Genomic DNA, 20,354 nt, shown 5'->3' on the forward strand with positions numbered 1-20,354 from the left:
GATGCAACTATGCGATTTATGGAGCGCTTCAAGATGTCTTTTGTCAATGCCACATATGGTGGATCAACTTAAGTTTCTTTCACTTTGGGATCAAACAATCTGAAGGAGTGAGAAGGATGGCAAATCCCTATCTGCTGTAGATATCAAATTCTCTACCTGTTAAAGGACATTCTCCAGAAAGCATAAGGGAGGAAAGAGAATGTGGTTTTGTAAATTCCAGGGCTTTGCATCTGACACTTATGGAGAAAGAGCTCCCCAAGGCAGAGGAAGAAACTCTCATAATGGACGTCGCCCAAGGGGCAGAGGTGGCCCACAAAACTAAGGCATCCTTTCCAGTGCTCCTGAACATTTGCCCCACTGTCACACTCTGGAGGCAGTCAGTGGGTGCTTATCCCTACATCCAGCAACCTGGACATCCATCACTCAAGACAGTTGGGTGCAGACTGTTATAACAAGAGATTATTACATTGCCTTCCATACCCTCCCTTTGTACCCCAAAATAATTCCCAGTGTAACAGCCATGCAAAGAGAAGAAGTTACTTCAGAGATGAGGAAGCTTCTAAAAAAGTTGAGAGGATCTGGAATTTATTTAAGATACTTTTTAGTGCCAAAGAAAAAAGTGATCTAGGGTCAATTTTAGACCTGAGTCACTTGAATAAATTTTATGAAGTAAACAAAATTCCAGATGGTCATGGCTCAGTCCATTCTTCCATTACTGAGGAAGAACAACTGGATGTTCTTGATAGCTCCTCGAGATGCATACTACCACATAAAGATGGACAGATGGTTCAGGAAATACCTTCGCTTCTGGCTGGAAGCTAGTTATTACTAGTTCAAAGCTTGACCCTTTGGTATTACTGAACCCCCCTGAGTATTTACTAAGTATATAGCAGTAGTGGCAGCTTATCTGCGATTGCAGGTTTTCTGGGTAATCCCTGGTTTGGATGACTGGCTCATCACCACCCCTGCCAGGAATCTACTCGTTGAGGTCAGGGACTCTTTGCACCAATTGTGCATAGACTTTGGGATTACAGCGAATCTAAAAAAGTCAAAGCTGCAACCAGTCCAGTCTCTAGAATTCATCAGAATGTTTTTGGACACAACTTCAAATAACAAAACTCATTCAAATTAACAATTACATCCCTTCAACAACAAGTCAAAAAAGTCTTATCTCACCAGAAGCCACAAGCAAGACTAAATCTTTGCCTTCTAGGCTCCATGGCAGCCTCCATCGCATTAGTACCACAAGCCAGATTGTACATGTGAGTTCTTCACTGGATTCTGGCAGTTCAGTGGTCAATCAGGAAATAACCCATGTCTTTTTCTAGTGATTCTAACAAACGTTTGAAGGGGACTTTTTTTTACAGTGGTGACTAGAATCTCCGCCTGTTCTACAGGGACTTCCTTTCATTCTGCCCCCCCTCCCAAAGCCATAGTGACCATGGACACTTCCCAACTAGTATGGGGAGGCATTTTATGGGGACAGACAGTCCAAGGCACTTGGTCCCAAAACAGAGGCCAGATGGGAGCAGTCCTGCTAGCACTGCAGGCTCTTCATGACTGTCTGTGGGTGTGATATTCATTCATATAAACAGCATGACAATTGTTCAGTACATCAGCAAACCTGGAGGAACCAGATCTTATCCTTTGCACTGAGAGGCCATGAAAGTGTAGCAGTGAGCGATATCCTCTCACCACTTTCTAATAGCAATGCATATTCCAGGGAAATCCACTATACTTGTGGACAGACTGAGCAGATCTATCCTGCTCCCTTATGAGTGGTCCTCATTCCATTAGTAGCAGGAGATTTTCAGCCACTGTTACCAACTGTGTTGCAACCTCTTTGCCTCTCCCCACAAGACCAAATATAAATTCTTTGCTCTTAATTCTTCAAGAAGGGAGTCACGCAGGGATGCTGTAATGTACCCTTGGCCCCCCTGCGACTTCTTTATGCCTTTTTTCTCTAATGTCCCTGATCCTCAAGTTTCTACAGAAGGCATCAGCAATGAAGGTCACAGTCATCCTTATAGCCCCTTGTTGGCCTTGACAAGTGTGGTTTCCCTTCCCCTGGCCTCATTTAGTCCATCCTTCATTTGTGCTGGGCTGGGGCCTAGATCTTCTGTCTCACCTCGTCACGGTTGCCTCACCCAAAAATTCCCTCCCTCAAACTGACCACATGGTTTCTGCAATTCCAATGATGGTTTGATAATCTAGGTTTTCATCTTCAGTTGTCCATATTTTTTCTTCGTCCCAAAAACCCTTGACTAAAAAAATTTATAAGAGCAGATAGAAAGGTTTTTCTATCTGAGCAATTGAAAAAAAAAATTTTTTTTCTCCAGCCCTCCTCCAGCAACTTTGGACTTTCTCGCAAATCTCTACCAGTGTGGAGCATGCTATTCCACAATGAAGGTATAGTTAGCTGCTATATCCACCTTCCATATGGGTGAAAACCATATGTCTATTGCATCTGTCAGATTATCCAGAGCTTTACTCTGAGGTACCTTTTTCCTGTGTCTTCCGCTCAGAGACCCAGACCCTGCATGGGATATTACCATTGTTCTACAGGCTTTGACTGGGTCCCCATTTGAACCTGCTGCTAGGACTGATCTGAAATTATCATGAAGACTTTGTTTCTGGTGGGTATTACTTCTGACAGGGCTTGTAGTTCAGAAATTCTCCTATCTTCAAAACCTTCCTACCTAATTTTTCATGAAGACAGTGTCACTAAGAAACAACTCTTTTCTGCCTAAGTTGGCTTCTGAATCATCCATTAGTCAGTCCATTAGTCTTCCTGTGTTCCTAATGTTTCGAATGAGGGTGAATATACTTTACATTTGCTTAGATGTCCATTGTCACTTGTGTTTCTGTTTACATCGGATGAAACCTTTCAGGAAATCTAATCCGTTATTTGTGTCCTTTTCCTCAACTAAACTGGAAAAATCCATGTCCAAAGTCACCTTTCCTGCCGGCTGTCACAGTGCATTTCCTTTGTTTATCAAGCAAGAGGACTGACACTTTGACTCCAAGGGCTCATTCCACCAGATCTGTGACTTCGTCTACAGCCTTTTTTGTAGTGTTCTAATCGGAGATATGTGCTCAGCTACCAGGTCCAGCTCATCTTATACTATAAATTAGATATGCAGTTCAGATCTAGACCCTCCTTTGGTTCAACTTTGATCCAGAATATCCTTCCATAAGGCCTCTGAAATGAAAAAGTAGCTGGGGACTCTATCCCGTACATTGAAAAATGGGCAGAAAAGACAACATCAGCTACGACAGTTATGCACTTACCGTAATGATAGATATGTGGCGGTTTCCTTCCTTAATTCCTCAACTAACCTCTCACCATCCACCTCCTTATTTTTCTTGTATTCCTATTCCACGATGGTTCTAACTCTGTCTCATTCTATTTTATTAGCTAGGCAGTATTTAGATTAGCTTAAGTTGTTTATCTGTTAATACCCTTATAATTTGAAGTTCCCTTTTATTAGTGGGAAAGCTCGATCTGAGGTAGCTTGTTCCTTACACATGGGATTATGGGTAGGGGTGGAGCCTGAGCACTGGATCCAAAGTTTAAAGTGTCTGAAGCTGGATCTGCATTTGGATCAAAGACCTATAGATTAAGAAAGGATAGAAACAGACCGCACTCATCTATCATTATGATGAGACATTGTTTTCAATGGGAAAATACTGAGGTTTCTCAATCCCTTAGAAAATACTGTAGATGTGCTGCAAATAGAATTTTCAGAACTCCCACCCATTCCTCCAGTGCTTTCAGCATTGGAATATGTGTTTGTCACAGCCTGTAATTTCTCTGACAACCAATCTGCTACCTAGGAAAGTGGACAGAATCTGTTACCTTGGAAAGTGGACGGAATCTGCTGCACCTAAAAAAGCGGATGGAATCTGCTGCCCCTAAGAAAGTGAACAGAATGTGCAAGTTCCTTTCATATTTTTAAACACTAAATGCTAATCACAGCTATAATTATAGTTAAAATGCTTTGCAGCAGCTGGATTAAATAAGAATGGTAAAGCTATTGGTAAGTTAGGAGAAAAAGTATATGCTTCTGCAACTTTGATTTTTAGAATTTTAAACTGTTGGGCTCATATGCCAAGTTTATCCTGACAAATTGAAATGTATGAAGAATGTTTTAGCCACACTTTCCTCTTGTGAGGAAATATCTGCTTTGTCTAGTTTAGTGATCTGAGAAATAGAATAAACTACTTATTATTTTAATTCTTCACCACAATAATAATCCAATTCCTTGAAGTGCAAAGGATTTATTATAAAACACTGCTTATCTCATATAAAACGAAAATATTCTCTCTAGCGCCTCGGCAAACTTGCCTTTTACAGAGTAAAATTACTTATTATTTTAAGTTTGACTCTGTAGATACTGCTTCTGGGGCTGTTGCCATTGGTGTTCTTTTGAGGAGATGTGCCTTGCTGCACTCTCAGGACTTCCTAAAGATGTTAAAATGAGATTTTTAATTCTTTACATAGAGATTTAGTTTTAGGTCCCTCAGCTGCTGCTGTTATCTAAAAGTGTGATGAGAGAGGTAAGCTAATTCATGGAAGCCCTCAGTTTTTTCAGCCGTCCTTTTCTAATTTCTCAAGGGATTTTTTGCCCCCTTGTCCAGTTTTGACAAGAAACAAAATAAACAGTCTGAGCAGAATGCTGGTAAGCAGCCATTTAAAATCAATGGCAGGATGCTAATTCATGGAAGCCCTCAGTTTTTTCAGCCGTCCTTTTCTAATTTCTCAAGGGATTTTTTGCCCCCTTGTCCAGTTTTGACAAGAAACAAAATAAACAGTCTGAGCAGAATGCTGGTAAGCAGCCATTTAAAATCAATGGCAGGATGGTTCCAAGAAGAAAGCAGGAATCTTTCATAACAAATGACAGTCAGATAAGGCAGAATTACTATATCAGGGACCTTCTCCTCCCCATGCAAACTCTGACAGTCACTTACAGAAAGTGTGAATATCCATTTCTCTCTTTGGCAGCAAATTGTTTCAGTTTAATGGATCTTGAATGTGATTAACCTAGGATACAAATGGCAGTGGGAGGAAATTCAGGGGCTTTATCCTCGTCCTACAGATCAAACCATTCTCTTCCCTCCTGTCCTACCCTATATGCTGTCTCAGGGGGTAGTAGAAACTGTTTCTTCTTCCCAATTGGGGAAAGAGGGGTGGGGTATTCAAGAATGTTTTTAGTGCTAAAGAAAGAGAATTCCTGGAGACCAGGTCTGGATCCTTCTTTCCTGAATCAGTTTGTGATAGAGCCAAAATTCAAAATGCGTTCACTTCACAACCTGTTACCCTTGCTTCCTTATTTGAGTTTTTAGTAACCTTAGCTTTAAAAGATGCATATGATCATATTCCACTTCATCCAAATTTCAGGTGTTTCTTAAGGTTTTCTGTGTCTGGATCACATTTATCAGTTCTCTATCTTATCCTTTGGGCTACCTACTGCTCAATGAGTGTTTACAAAGTATCTAACTCCTGTCATAGCCCATTGCAGGCTACAGAGTATCCACATTTTTCCATATTTAGATGATCTGCTTGTCTTTGCAGAGTCTTATTCAAGTGTCAGGGATCTCTCACCTAGGTAAGAGATCTCCTACACAGGCTGGGATTCCAAAAGAACATTCAAAAGTCTTTTTTGGTCCCATCATATAGGATTGTGTTTCTGGAGTACCTGCTACAAACCTCAGTACAAAGAGCTTTTCTTCCACAGTAAAAAATACAGTTATATTTAGATCTATTCCATGGGTTTTCCACTCAGGCTTCTGTTTCACTGAGGGAATACTGCAGGATTCTGGGTCTCATGGCATCCATGATTCTTACGATATCCTTTACAAGACTCTGTGTTAGAAAGATACAGTAGTATCTGAAGTTTTTTTGGTCCCAGCATCAACACCCATTGTCTTTTCAAATTCCAGTTCTGGGATTTGTGAAAAAGGAAATCACTTGGTGGAGTTATCAGATCTCTTTGAATCTTGGTCTGCCATTCTCCCCTCCTGCTCCAAAGCAACCAGTCATTACAAACACCTTGGACTTTGCTTGGGGAGCAGCGTCAAGGAGAATAAAAGTTCAAATTCTAGGGCAATAAAGATGGACCAAAGCACATACATATAAAAGAGATGCCAGCTCTTATAAAGGCTCTCAACATTCTCTGAATCGTCTGTGTTCCCTAGGACCTTTTCAGATAGTTACAGACAATTCTGTAGTGATGTGGTACATAAGCAAGGGTAAACCAGATCTTACCCTTTGTGCAGATGTAAAGGATTAAAATGCATACAGCATATGTTTCAGAAAGGCTGGTGTATGTGCCTACAAATTATTCTGTAACAGTGGAAAAGTACAGATTGCTAAGTTTCATTCCCTGAGCCTGAGGCATTTCTTGTAAATCACACGATACAATAAAACTTATTCCTTACTAGGCTAAAATGTAGATAAGAAGAAGCAGATATATTTTTCACCAAACCTGGCATTTTTATTTACTGGATGCTTAGCAGTGGTCTGAGAGATAAAGTATATTATCTTGATAAGTTTTTCTATAAAGTAACAATAGAATTTTGTTCAGGGAGACATGAATTTCTGAGCACCGTCTCCCTCACACGTGCATTTCTTTTAATAAAGAAAGTATTTTGCTTTGCTAATGGCTGAAATATTTGATTATTTCACAACAGTTGATGCCGTGACTTGGATTTTTTCGAACCGTCTGGAGCTACCTCATCAGAAAAATCACCTTATTGGGCAGTCTGACAGTATTCTGTCTGGTTTATTTCTGTTGCGTTAGTTTACAACTGCAGCTTGCTTTTTGGAATTTTCAGTCTTGGCAGAGCTCAGGTTTCCCCAGGTAAGTGTTGCTTTTGTATGTATGTGGGTTTAGGATGTGAGTGTGATGCTTTTTATTTTTATATGATCATTGTAATTTCTTTTACAATGGGAATGAATATGGGTACTTTGGAATAGCCGGAGTTTGGTACTTTGCTAGGTATTTGTTTCAGCCTTGTAATAAAGACAGTTGTGCTTATTTAGATAAGTGGCATGAGCTCACTAAAAATTATGGTATGTTAATTTTTCCACCTGCAGGAATGCTTGATAAAGACATTCTGTTAAACTTACCATTTTTCTGAGTTATTTTTGTAATAAAGTACCTGTTTGCTGCCGGTCAGCCTTTAATGCCTGGCGGGTACAATCTAAAGATAGAGAAAAGGACTCTGTTGTTTGTAGTTTAAAATATAATTCACCTAAGTTAAAAACACAATTACAGGTGACTAATAAGACTGTTAACCTTATTCAACATTTGGACCATCAGGTGCCATGTGACTATGGGTTCTATCTTCTTGGTTACCTTCAAAAATTACAGCTTAACCAACATGAATCATTAGATGACTGTTTGGTTTTGCCTACTGCACCACCACCACCATATAATGCACCTTCCACTGCTCAGCAGGAATCCACTGTCTCTTCCTCTACTGCAGATACTTCTATTACACCACCTTCTCAGGAAAGCCAATGCCCTGATTTACCCCTTTCCACTAGCCAGCCTGAAGTTTCATCTTCCACCATCTCACCAGGTACACAACAAAAAGTAAAGGTAAAATCAAACCATCTGACTACACACATGCTTATGTGCCTTCCAAAAGGAGTATTAGTTTACTTTCCTAAGTGAAATAAGCTACGCTCACAGAAAATACTTACTCAAGGTTATTTTCTTTCTGATAAATTCCATCCGCACAAAGATAAAACAGACTCTTCTTCTGAGGAAGACTGTAATAATGTCGTCACTCCAACTGCCTAACTACATCCCCTGCAACAAGTCCCAAACCTAGCCTTTGGCAGGGATAAAGCAGCACCTTCCACTTTTAATGTGGTCCACCTTTGGTCAGCTATTGATTTTCAGGCCGTTTTAGATTCCCTTACTTCAATCCATACCCATTCAGCAAAATATGCCAAAATTTTAAAGGGACATGTTCAGTTACAAAATCCCACCTTAAAAGACCTCAGGGCAGTGTTAGTGGCATCCATTCCACCTGACTTATTTAAACACATTTGGGAGCATGCTAATATACTAGACCCTATTCCCCAGCATACTGACACCAGTGCTTTTCACGATTCTATGACGTGGTTATTGCAGGCTATTAGCTCTGTGTGTCCACCTGTTCCTAATTGATCTGTGATAAAAGCGGTCGCACTGAGAGAAAAAAGAGCCTATTAAAGCATATTTACAATGTATAGCAGATGCTTTTGAAGCCTTTTCAGGCTATTCTGAACCCACTGAGAGGCCAGCAGCAAGTGGCCTTTTAGCTGCCTTCATGAAAGGGTTGCTACCCCTATTCATTGCCAGTTAAAAATTGTCTATCTTAATTATCCAAGTTTATGGCTGCACAAACTAGTTAATCAAGCTCAGTGTTTAGCACACAATCTTTCTTGTGAGGAAAATAAACATAAAAAAAATAATAAATGTACAACTTTAGCAGTTTAATGCTACTACTAAAAACATTGGAAAAAATAGAGGGGGATGTAATAAACCCAGATTTTTTTTCAAAAACAAGGGTCATTTCTGCAAAATTTCAATAATACCCCATATTTTCGGAAATGTGGACCTCATTCAAACTTGTGTTCTAACTGTGGGCAAAAATGGCCACCGGAGGGACAATTGTCCCTTCTTGTAGTCAATAGATGTACCACTACAGTCTATCAACCCATTTTGATAACCAGATGCCTCCACAAGCTCTCTCTCTCTCACTTACTGTGGTTTCACACGTCTAACACCATCAGTTGCTAGTAATATTCTTGCTATCCTAGGGAGTATAAAAATATTTATGGAGGCTTCCAAGATGGCTGCATACTGAGCCACAGCTTAATTTCAGCTCTTCCAGTTTGAAAGCAGTAATTGAGCAAAGTGATTGCCACTGAAGCTGTTATTTATGAAAAACTCCGTTATTGGCTAGTAAGTATACTGCCTATATGCTAGCAAAGAAAAGGTTTGGAATACCTGAAAGAAAATCAACTAGAAAAGGTGAAGAGGAAAAAATGGCAGTTCGGGGTTCAGTTTTGGTTCAAGAGATGGCTTCCAGTAGTTTATAGGAAAAAATAAATCAAATGTAAATGAAACGGTGCAAGAATATATCAACTCGGATAACAAAATGCTGGAAAAAATAGAAGAAGCTTTAACCAGCTTTTTAGATAAACTGATGAAACTGCAAAAGTCAGATGCTGAAATGAAGAAAAGTCTGGCTGAGTATGATGCTTCTCAAGAAGAGGAGTTTTTAAAAAAAAAATGTTTGGAGACTGAGCACATTGAGAAAACTTGGGATTATTTGCTGTACCAGAGAGACTGGAAGGAAAAGACGGTAATAATTTTATGAAAGCACAAATAAGCTACAGGACTGGTGTTTGACAGCAGGATTCATTAATTGAAAAGACATGTCAAGTATATGCCCCAAATCTGGCCATAAGAAAGCAACCAAGACCGCATTGAGGACCTATATTAGTAAATATGCAATTGTACCAGCAGAAAGAGTTGATCCTGACAAAACTGTGAGAAAAGGGAATAGTATTAAAATATGATACAGCAGAGGTTTTTTTTTTTTTTGGGGGGGGGGGCATGATTATTTACCATACACCAAGCAAAAGAGAAACAATTTTATCCCAGCAATCAGGGAAATGTCGCAAAGCAGGTGTGAGATTCAAGCTGCTGTATACAGCTGTCTTCACAGTACTTTTTCCTGGAGGATCAATTATATTTTTTGATACAGAACAGGCTAAGGAGGAAATAAAACTATGTTTACCAAACAGTAAATGAGCCAGCAAGCAGAAGAGGATGCATCTCTCTTTTGATAAAGCTCTTAGACTTTGCCAGTGAAACCTTTTCCAATGTCCCAATGAAAGGGAGACAGGAAAAAGAAGCTCAGGAATTGACTAGAATGAGTACCTCGGACTTGAACCAAAGCCTAGTGTTGGGAGATGGAGATGAGCTGGAAGACCAGCCATACTAGAATTAGTGAATAAATGTGATATTGTAATGCATCAATCACATTTGTAAAATATGGCTTTGCAAATAAAAGTGGTTGAGAAAAGTCTGGACCTTTATTGACTTTGTTAATCTTGTAGGTGGTCTGTAAAGCATGTACCTCACATTACATCTGTAATGTTTAAAAGGACCCTAAAGAAAAAAGAAGCAACTATGTAAAACAGTGTTGTTCTTATTAGTATTATGCAAAACATTTCAAGATATAAACTGCATATTATAGTGTAAAGCAGTTTTATATTGTGTGCAGTCAGGGGTATTTTAAATGTGTGAGGAGCTTTTTCCATATCTTTTGTATTTGCTAAATACATTAAACAACTATCTTTTCAGTTGTAAGACAGATTTTTGCAGTGTAACAAGAGAAGAAATGCTTAACAGAAGCAAGTTTAAGTTAATATATTGCTGTGATCTTGGGCTGCTGGGGTGAGGATGGGATGTACTGATTATGTGTAGAACCAAGGGTGGATATCTAGATTAATGTCATTGGCTTAAGCTACAAATAAGTTTTTTTGTAAGAAAATAGGCTTGTAAAATAAGACAAAATGATGAAAGCTATAAAAATACTAAGCTTCTTGCATCTGAAAAGATATTGGCTTATTTTTTTTTTGTTTACATTAGTAAATGTTCTCAATGAGAGACGAATAATCTGCAGCTGAACACAGATAGCCAGGGGAATTCTGTACGTTCTGTTTTGATGACATTTACAAAGATTCCTTCATATATCTGCGAGATGTTGGCAGATTTTTTTTCTTGTTATTGCTGACTACTTTTATATGGAGATGAGCTGTCTGTATGTGCAAGCAATCTTGAGGGTTCTGAGCCTTCTCTGCTGAGAAGAATGGAATAGTTAGATACAATGAAAAGTAGTCAAGTAAAAAATAAAGTTTGAAATTATGGGAAGTTAATAACAGTTGGTAGCCTCCCCAGCAGCCGTACTACTTTACTGCATTTAATAGAACAGTGCATAATTTAGTTTTATTAGAAAATAGCAAGTGCAATTTGTGTGTGTGTGTGTGTGGGGGGGTCTGATTGTTCCTGTCTGGAGGATTAAACTTTATTTGTTGAAAATGTACATAGTTTTCTGTGTTGTTCCAAGTTAATGGGGGATGGGGTGTTTTTGAAGATTTTTGAGGGGTTTCATTAAAATAAAAAGTATTAAGAAATGTGACCTAGATTTGAATGGAGATGAGAAGAAACCACTGTATAAAAAATCATCCTGTGGAACATTAGTGCATGTATGGAAGACAAAAGTTGGACATATGCATTCAAAAAACCTGTCATTTTATAATAAGGGAGAACAATAGCTTTTTCTAACATAATGACTACTGTTTCCATAGTATGTAGGAATGTAAAAGGCCTTACAGATATAAACAAAAAAGGGAAAGGATGTTGATTTATATTAAGAAATGCAGAGTGCAAATAGTAATTCTGCAGGAGACACATTTGGAAAGAAATGAGCATATGAATTTGACAAAAGTGATTTCAGGATGGATATTCAGCAGAATATCAGAGACAAAGGATAAGAGGAGGAGTAATACTGCTTGCTAGAGGGGCCTTGTAGATTTGTGGTAGTAGTACTCTTTGCAAGTAAGGAGGGTTAGACTGGCATATACTGACATGTCATATTGATATATATATATTGGCATATGTAGACTGGATAGAAATTATATTTAACAAGAAGGTGTGCATTTAATTGAAGACTTTGACACTCGTCCAATAATTATGTCAGATCCCGCACCAGTACAAGCTAAGCTACAAATCCCGCACCAGTACAAGCTAAGCTACAAATGCAGGGTAATGAAGTAAAAATGAGAGACTGTTGCTTTCCCATCTACCTGTTAAAAAGAAAGTAGTTTAAGGAACTGGTAGTGGAAATTATTTGCAAGTTGTTCGGGAAGATAGAAATGTCTTTAGAAGAAACAGTGAGTGGGATAAAGTGAAAATATTGTTTAAAATAGGGTGTAAATAAAAGGGAAAGAGATGGGGTTAAGAAATAATATGAATTATTTGGAGGGGGTGACAAATGTTAAAAATGTTTTCCTTAAGGGAAATCTCACAGAACAAGAAGTGCAAATGCAGAGTGCTCAAATGAAAATAAGGGATTATTTGGATAATTTACATGAGTTTAGAAAGATTGCTGTTGAGCAACTAGTTTTTGATAACTCTAGAGCACAAAAAAAACGGTTAGCATAGTGTCTTAGGTAACAGAAAGTAGGAAGAGTTTTTGCCAAACACAGGGAGTCTTTGACAAGGAAAATTACCAAAGAACCTGAAGAAATGTTAGAGATATTTCAGAATTTTTATAAACATTTACCGTTAAGCTATAAGAAGATGTATAATCAGTTTGCAGGGACGTTTCCATGAAAGTACAGTTGTGTAAAATCTTACCATAACGGTAGATGTCCTTGCCTTCATCACTGCAGTATTCATTACAAATGGGATTCCCTGCCATGAAGCCCACTGTCCGGCCAGTTTACCAAAGTGTATCGTTGCTTTAAGGTATGCTGAATGTCCCCTATACACTCCTTGCGTAGTGTAGGGCATAAAGGTGACATTCAGGTGTACCATCCACAGAACTGATTGCCCCGGTAGGAACAGCAGTCCAAGGAAAACCAAAGAGAACCTGTATATCCAGGAAGGAAAAAAGACTAGGGGATGGAGGGAGTGAGTACTGCAGCGGTGAAGGCAAGGACATCTCCACAACTGTACTGTGTCCTTACATTCCCCACTGCACTATTCATTACAAATGGGAGAGTGCCAAAGCTCAAGAAGAAACATGGGAAGAGGAAGCAGCAACAGAGCCCTCTTAAGAAGCCATGAAGAATGGCATCAGCAGAACCAGCTCTAGCTCTGGAGATACCATCCAACTGGTAATGTTTGGGGAAGGTATGCACAGAAGTTCAGGTAGCAGCTTCAAGAATAGAATGAGTGTCCAAGCCTCTGAAAAAAGTACCAGAAGAAGCCACAGCTCTAGTAGAATGAGCCTTTACAGAAGAAGGAAGGCTCTTGCCATGAAACGTGAAACAAAAGGAAATAGCCTTTGAAATCCAAGTAGAAATAGTTTGCTTGGAAACAGCTAAACCCAAAGACCTAGGATGAAATGAAACAAACAACTGGTCAGATTTTCTGATAGCTTTAGTTGTATCCAAATAAAATCTAAGCTGTCTATGCACATCTAAGGTATGCAACATCCTCTCACTGTCAGATTGTGGAGAGGGGAAAAAAAGTAGGCAACTTAATAGACTGATAAGTGACAACTCATTGATCACCTTGGGCATGAAAGAAGGATTAGTACTCATGGACACCCTATCCTCATGAAATATCAAAAAAGATGGACAAGCCATAGGGGGCTGCAACTCAGACACCCATCTGGCAGATGTAAGAGCTAACAAAAGAACTGTTTTCCAAGAACAATGTCGCAAGGAAGCTGAAACAGCAGGCTCAAAAGGAGCCTGAGTCAATTTTTCCAGAACTAAATCAAGACCCCAGGGAGCAGGAGCAGGCTTCCTGGGAGGTCTAATATTAAGGACGCCTTTAAGAAATTGCTTAGCCGCAAATCTAGAAGCTAACAGGGGAGTAAAAGGCAGACAAGCAGAAAGAGCTGATAAGTGGCCCTTAACTGAAGAATAGGCCAAACCAGCAGTGAGCAACTCACACAAATAAGAGAACCAAAGGAATATCCACAAAAAGTAAGTCCAGGAAAACACCAAATAGAAAACCTCTTCCATTTAGACAAGTAGATATTCCTAGTAGTAGGTTTCCTGGCCTTCTGCAGGGCCTGCAACACTTGCTCAGAAAAAATGTGTCTGAGGGATCAAAATCCTATTACCCACAGTGTCAGTTGAAGCGTGGACAGGTGGGGATGGATGAGAGACCCCTTGTCTTGTGTGAGAAAATCCACCCTGTGAGGTAACTTGTGATGATTGCCCTGGGCTAGATGCAGAAGTAGAGCGAGCCATTGCTGTCGTGGCCAAAAGGGAGCCACCAACAAGATTTTGGGAGCATCCTGTTGAATCTTGAACAGGACTCTTGGAATGAGAGGAAGGGGAGGGAGTGCATAAAGAAACATCCCTTTCCAAGAAAATGAGAAGGCATCCACCTTCCATACCAGAGGACCTGGGACTCTGGCACAAAACAGAGGAAGTTGTCTGTTTAGAGGGGAGGGAAAGAGATCTACTTGAGGAGTAACCCCACTGGTGAACAATGTCCAGAAACACATCCCTGTGAAGCATCCATTCGTTGGATTGAGTGAAGGACCTGCTCAGATTGCCTGCCACAGTGTTCTGATTAGAAGGAATGTAAACTGCCTGAAGAGTTGCTTGATAGCCAGATCCCATACCAGAAGTGCCAGCCGGCAAAGACATTAAGATCTTGTACCCCCCCTGTTTGTTGATATACCATATAACTCTGGTATTGTCTGTGAACACCTTGAGAGGCCCCGGAGAGAAGAGAGGATGAAAAGCCTGAAGAGCCAGCATAAGAGCTCTCATCTCTTTGATGTTGTGTGTTCCATCTGCTGATGAGGTGACCGACAGTCCCTGCACCCTCAGGGAGCCAAATGTTGCTCCCCATCCCACATCTGAAGCATTTGTGAACAGATCCTGAGAGGGAAGAGGAGGTTGAAAAGGGAGCCCTGGATTTGGAGATGACTGTTGAATCCACCACAGAAATTCCTGCTTGAGACATGGGAGAAGAGGAACTGGAAAGTCTAGAAGATGTGCATGCTGAAGCCACACTGATTTCAGAAACCACTGTAACTTCCTCATGTGGAGTTTGGCCAGAGGGAGCATCGGAATGGTGGAAGCCATGAACCCCAGCGCTCTCAGAAATTCCCTGGCTGAAATGGAGGCCATGGGAAGAAGAGTTTGAAAGGAGGAAATGAGAGTTAAGGCCTTTGGAGGAGGCAGGGATGCCAGAGTTGGCACCATTTGAATCCTGCAACCCAGAAAGACCTGATCTTGAGAAGAAGTCAGGGAAGACCTTTTGAAGTTTATCGTGAACCCCAGCTCTGAAGAAGAGAAATGGTAAAAAGAAGATTTTGTAAAAGGACCTCTGGAGAGGATGCCTGAATCAGCAGGTCATCCAAAAAAGGAAAGATATGGATCCCTTGAAGCCTGGAAAAAGCAATCACAGGAGTGAAGCATTTGGTGAATACCCTTGGGGGAGTTGAAAGGCCAAAGGACAAAGCACAGAACTAAAAATGCCAGGAAGCAACAGAGAAACACAAAATTCTCCTAAAAAGGGGATGGATCGGAATATGGAGATAAGCATCCTTGAGATCCAGAGACATCATGTAGGCCTGAGGGAGCTAGAGAGGAAAAAAGGACTGAAGGGACAACATCCGAAAGAAGACACCTTCAGAAAGTTATTCAGATGAGAAATGTCTAGAATAGGTCTCCAAGTACCTTCTTTTCTGGGCACTGGAAACATTCTTGAATAAAACTCCTTCCCCCTTTGGGACACAGGCACCTCTTGAATAGTACCCTGATACAAGAGGTCTCTAAGAAACTCTGGGGAAAAAAGGAAGTTGTTCCGGAGGAAGCTGAGGAATGCCCATAAAAGGAGGGTGGAAAATCCAGACCATGAAGTACCCCTGCCCGAATGATTGACAGAACCCAAGAAACCTGGGTGATTTGGAGCCAAACCAGAAGAGAAAGGAGAAGAGAAAGAGGAATATGACTGGGAAAAGGTGGACCGTCAGATAGCACCTAGTTTGTCAGGAAAGGAGGGCTTAAGAATCCCTGCAGTCTGAGTGGCTTTAGCAGGAGGAGTCCGGTTACCATCCTTTTTACCTTTAGAAGGAGGGCGAGATTGCCTACGAATGAAGGCTGGCTTAGAAGGGCAGTTTTTCTGAAATTTAGGCATAGGAGAAACCGACATGTTTAAGCTCCTGTAAAGCCTTCTTGTCCTGAAGAGACTTAAACCAGCAGCCACTTCCCCAAACAAAAGTTTATTATCTAGAGGAGCATCCATCAACTTAGCCTTAATATCAAGGTTGAAACTGAAGCCAAGAATGCCTCCTCAGAACTGAACTAAAAGCAGCAGCCCTAGAAGAGGCATCTGCTGCATCATAACTACAGTTAATAGAATTATAAACTACTTGAGAGGAAGTCCCAAGCAAGGAAAGATCAGATTATTTACTCAGAGTCTGAAAGAGCAGAAAGAAGCTGAAAAACCTGATAAAGAAGAGCCAAGACATACCTAGAGATATGGGTCTGATAATTAATAGCCCTGAAAGCTTGTGTACCCGAAGTGTAAACCTTCTTACCTAGCCTAGCCATGTTTTTACTGTCCTTGTGAGAAGGCAGTAACTTGGACAAAGGAAGCAATTGAGATAGCTTATCAGAGGCTTCGACACCACAGAGGGGTCATTTAAACAAAAAGGAACAATCCTCACGCACCCTATAAAACCTATCAGACTTCTTGGGAGCAGGGGGCAGAGAATCTGGTGCTTTAGAGGCATTGGAAAAAAACATCCAATAAAGCAGGCAAGACAGGAGGAATGGCTGCAGGTTTTGGGAGATTCCATCTGCAGTAACTCATAGTACCTCTTATGGATATCCAAAACCTGGGCAAACTCCCACTTAAAAAAGTCCATCATCCTAGAGATTGTCCCCAAAGGAAATTTCCTCAGAAGGATTATCTAGAGTATGAGAATCCTTCTCCACAGACCCGAAGTCTAAAGGCGAAGGTGTCTGGGTAGAATAAGCAAGGGATTCATCATCAGAATCCACTTCAGAAGAATTCAGTTCTCTGGGCCTTTTAGTGGAAAGAAGAAGACCAAGGAGGAGCAGAACCCAAAACCCCTTGAGGAGGCCTCAACGACAGTAAAGCATTAAATAACCCCTGAGTAAAGGCCTGCCACTCAGTTTGTGGATCCCTAGGAGCAGAAGAAACATGATTAGTTTTCTGTTTCTTTTTTAAGGGAATGTCCATCCTAGAAGCCTGAGAAGGCCCTGACTCAGGACGGCATTCCACAACTGTAGTAGGAACTTTTCTAAAGAGAAACTGTGGGACCCCTTTAGACTGCTTGGAAACTATCAACCATGGTTCCCTCTGAATGCCTGAAACGGATGCCTGCAAAGCTTTGTCGGACATCCTGCCTGCCAGATCTTCACCGACCTCCAACCCAGACGCGGTAGAGGAATCTGACAGTACACCCAGGCGAGTCTCCGGGCTTGTAATAACTGTGGGATAAACTCCCAGCAGAGGCTGGACAGCAGAAGATTCCAGCCTTACCCTATGCACCTTCTTCCCTGATGGCTGACCCTCGGGGTAGGAAGTTCTATCCATAGCATCTGCAGCAAGAAGCTTAAGACTCTGGTTCTCAAGATACAAAGAAAGGGAAAAAAGCCTACTATGAAGAGTTTTAGGGACAAAACGCCTGACAAATAGAACAAGACATATGGTCATGAGCAGCACCCAGGCAAAAAAGACACTTTTTGTGGTGTTCTTTATGGGGGCTCAGTCTCCCACATTGACATTTACCCTTCCTGGATGGCATTAACCCCCCAAACAGCACAAAACAATCAGAAAAGGAACAAAACCCCAACAGGGTACTTATCTGCAATGGTGAGGACTTCAGCAAACAGGAGTAATCACCAGAATGCCAACAAACAGAAAAAGCAGACGGAGGTAACAAGATTGATGGTTAAAAACAGTGTTTGGACTGACGGCAAAGAAGTTCTGAGGATGGTATGCCTGAATGTCACCTTTATGCCCTACGCTACGCAAGGAGTGTATAGGTAACGTTCAGTGTATCTTAAAGCAATGGTAGACTTTGGTAAACTGGCTGGATGGTAGGCTTCATGGCAGGGAATCCCATTTGTAATGAATACTGCAGCGATGAATGTAGACATCAGATTGTATTACTTTGGAAGTTTAGAGAGAAGAAATATATAAAGATCTGGAAGATTTTATTTAATAGTAATTTAAAAGGTGAGGAAGCACCTGCATCTTGGAAGAAAGCTGTGGTGACTGTATTACCTAAGTGAGTAAAGACCCATTAGACTTAGCCTTGTATAAACCCATTTCAATTTTAAACCATGATTATAAAGTGTGTATAACTATGCTAGCTAAACAAATGGCAAAGGTGGTGTTGAAATTGATATGGATCAATGTGGTTTTGTGGAGGGGAGTCAAACATTTGATATTTAATGGAGGCATTGATGATCCAGAGGGGAACAGAACGTAAGAAAATACCACTGTTGTTGATGGGCCTTGATGCAGAGAAAGCATTTGACAGAATAAGCCAGGATTTTAGGAGTAGGGCAGTGGAAGCATTTGTGTTCCCTGATACAGTAATAAGTTTAATTAGGAAGATGAAGGGCAGAAGCCAAGAATTAGTGTGGGGTGAACCTCTCCTATAAGTTGTTTAAACAGAAGAAACTAGACAGAGATGTCCTCTTTCACTTTTATTTGCTTCATATTTAGAGCCGCTAGCAAAGAAAATAATGGACTCAAAAATTCAAGGATATAATTACTATGATAATGAAGAAAAATTGACTTTATTTAATGATGATCTTAATTTGTACTTGAAACTATTTCAAAATGTTCCACAACACTTAGATGTCATTTTCTGGATTTATCAAGTCTTTTCAGGATATAAAATTAATGAAGATAAAATCAAAGACTGTAGCAGTAAATTATGCACCTACTCATGAATTTGTTCAGTAATAACCATATTTATGGGGACAAGATAAAATGAAGTATTTAGAGTATGCATTAAAAAGGCTTCTGTTATGGCGACTGAAGATGTGGAAGGAGACTAAAAAAAAGATATACAGAGAAACTAGAAGCTGTTGTTTATAAATATGGATAGCAAGTTACAACACTGAAAATGTTTTGGTTATTTTAGTTTTATATACAGTTCAGGCATATTTGTATTAACTGGACAACAATTAATAGAGTTGAAGAAATTTATCTGGGAGGGAAAAGGGGCAAGAGCTAAGTGGGATAAGTTGGTCTTCCCAATTGAACAAGGTGGTTTAGGATTACCTGATTTGAAGATGTTTTTACAGCTACACAGTTAAGGTTCCTATACATACCACAAGCAGAATGCTATTCAAAGTGAAAAAGAATGATGAAGGGGGTGGGGTCAAGAAATGGACAGAGTGGGATTTTGAATGCAGATTCTTAAGGAGAATAATAACCCCAGTATAGCATATTCTATTCATAAAGTTGCAGAAAGAATTCCAAGAACTAAGCCAACACATGAATTGAGAAAAGGGAGAAAGGATATTTTTTAGTAGGGGTGGCTTAAAGTTGGGGTACAGAAAATAGGCAAGAGGGGGCTGTAGTTTGTTGAAGAAAACTGGCAAAGGAACTACTGTGTTGGGAGTAAATCACTAGAGAGGGAAAGGTAATGGAATTGAGCAAAAAAAAATGTTTGGATTGCAGGTTAGAGACTACCTTCCCTATCAGGGATTGATTTCAGACTATAGCAAAGAGAAAAGGATAGGGGAGTCTTAAGTGAAAGATCTATTCTGGTAGAGTTTTTAGTGAAATATAGAACAGAAGCTGCTATTTAAAAGGGATAAATAGTAGGGCATATAAAATACTGCATGATAACAATAAGAATCAATCAGAGGAGGTTAGGAAAGAGCAGGAAGAGAAACCTGGAAAGCAATTTACAATGGAACAATGGGAGGGCATGTATATGGCCTTCAATTTCGCAGACTGTTGCAAGTTGGGAGCTATTATTAACTCCCCAAGTTATGTTGACATCCTGCAGAAAGGTCTCACTGAGACCACCGACTGGTGTCAGAACCATGGCCGTAAGCTCAATTCCAAAAAAATGTGTCATCATCCCCTTTCGGAAAAACTCAATTCCCATGAATTGCCACATCTATGGTAGTCCACTGAACACAGAAGGAGTTATAACAGATCTGGGAACACAGGTTGACATCAACCTCTCTTTTGGCCACCACATTGCCACTGTAGTCAGAAAGTCCTTCTGTGTGGCACATCTCATTACTAAGGGTTTTGCATCCAGGAAGAAAGAGGTCATTGTCTCCCTCTACTCTTCCCTCATTAGGCCAGTCATAGAGTACAGTGCCTCCTTTGGCATGTACCTCACTAGACACCTGCAACAACTCGAGAGGCCACAAAAGTACCTCACAAAGATGATCCTAGGCCTTAAACCAGGTCCTATATGGACAGACTCAAAAAAACTCCCAACTATTTTCTGTCTCATGTCGCCTACTTAGAGGCGATCTCTGCTTGACTTACAAAGCAGCGTCTGACCCAGCTCTGTTAGAAATGCTACATCTAAAAAAATCCCAAGTCCTCCTCACCACACTCTCCAGAGAC

The 20,354-nt window shown here is 40.4% G+C and overlaps 1 protein-coding gene across 3 annotated transcripts in view; it reads left to right on the top strand.

Annotated features, from left to right (window-relative positions):
- CEP78 (centrosomal protein 78) overlaps positions 1-20,354 on the top strand; it is a 1,514,071-nt gene that overhangs the window by 141,096 nt on the left and 1,352,621 nt on the right. For all 3 annotated transcript variants that reach the window (XM_044060872.1, XM_044060873.1, XM_044060875.1), the window contains exon 2: positions 6,694-6,863. The gene's annotated coding sequence lies outside the window, so the exon portion shown is untranslated. The remainder of the gene's footprint in view (positions 1-6,693; positions 6,864-20,354) is intronic.

The sequence above is a fragment of the Protopterus annectens genome, chromosome 2.part0 (genome assembly GCF_019279795.1).
Source record: "Protopterus annectens isolate FY-2018-M chromosome 2.part0, PAN1.0, whole genome shotgun sequence".
Classification (NCBI taxonomy): domain Eukaryota; kingdom Metazoa; phylum Chordata; order Ceratodontiformes; family Protopteridae; genus Protopterus; species Protopterus annectens.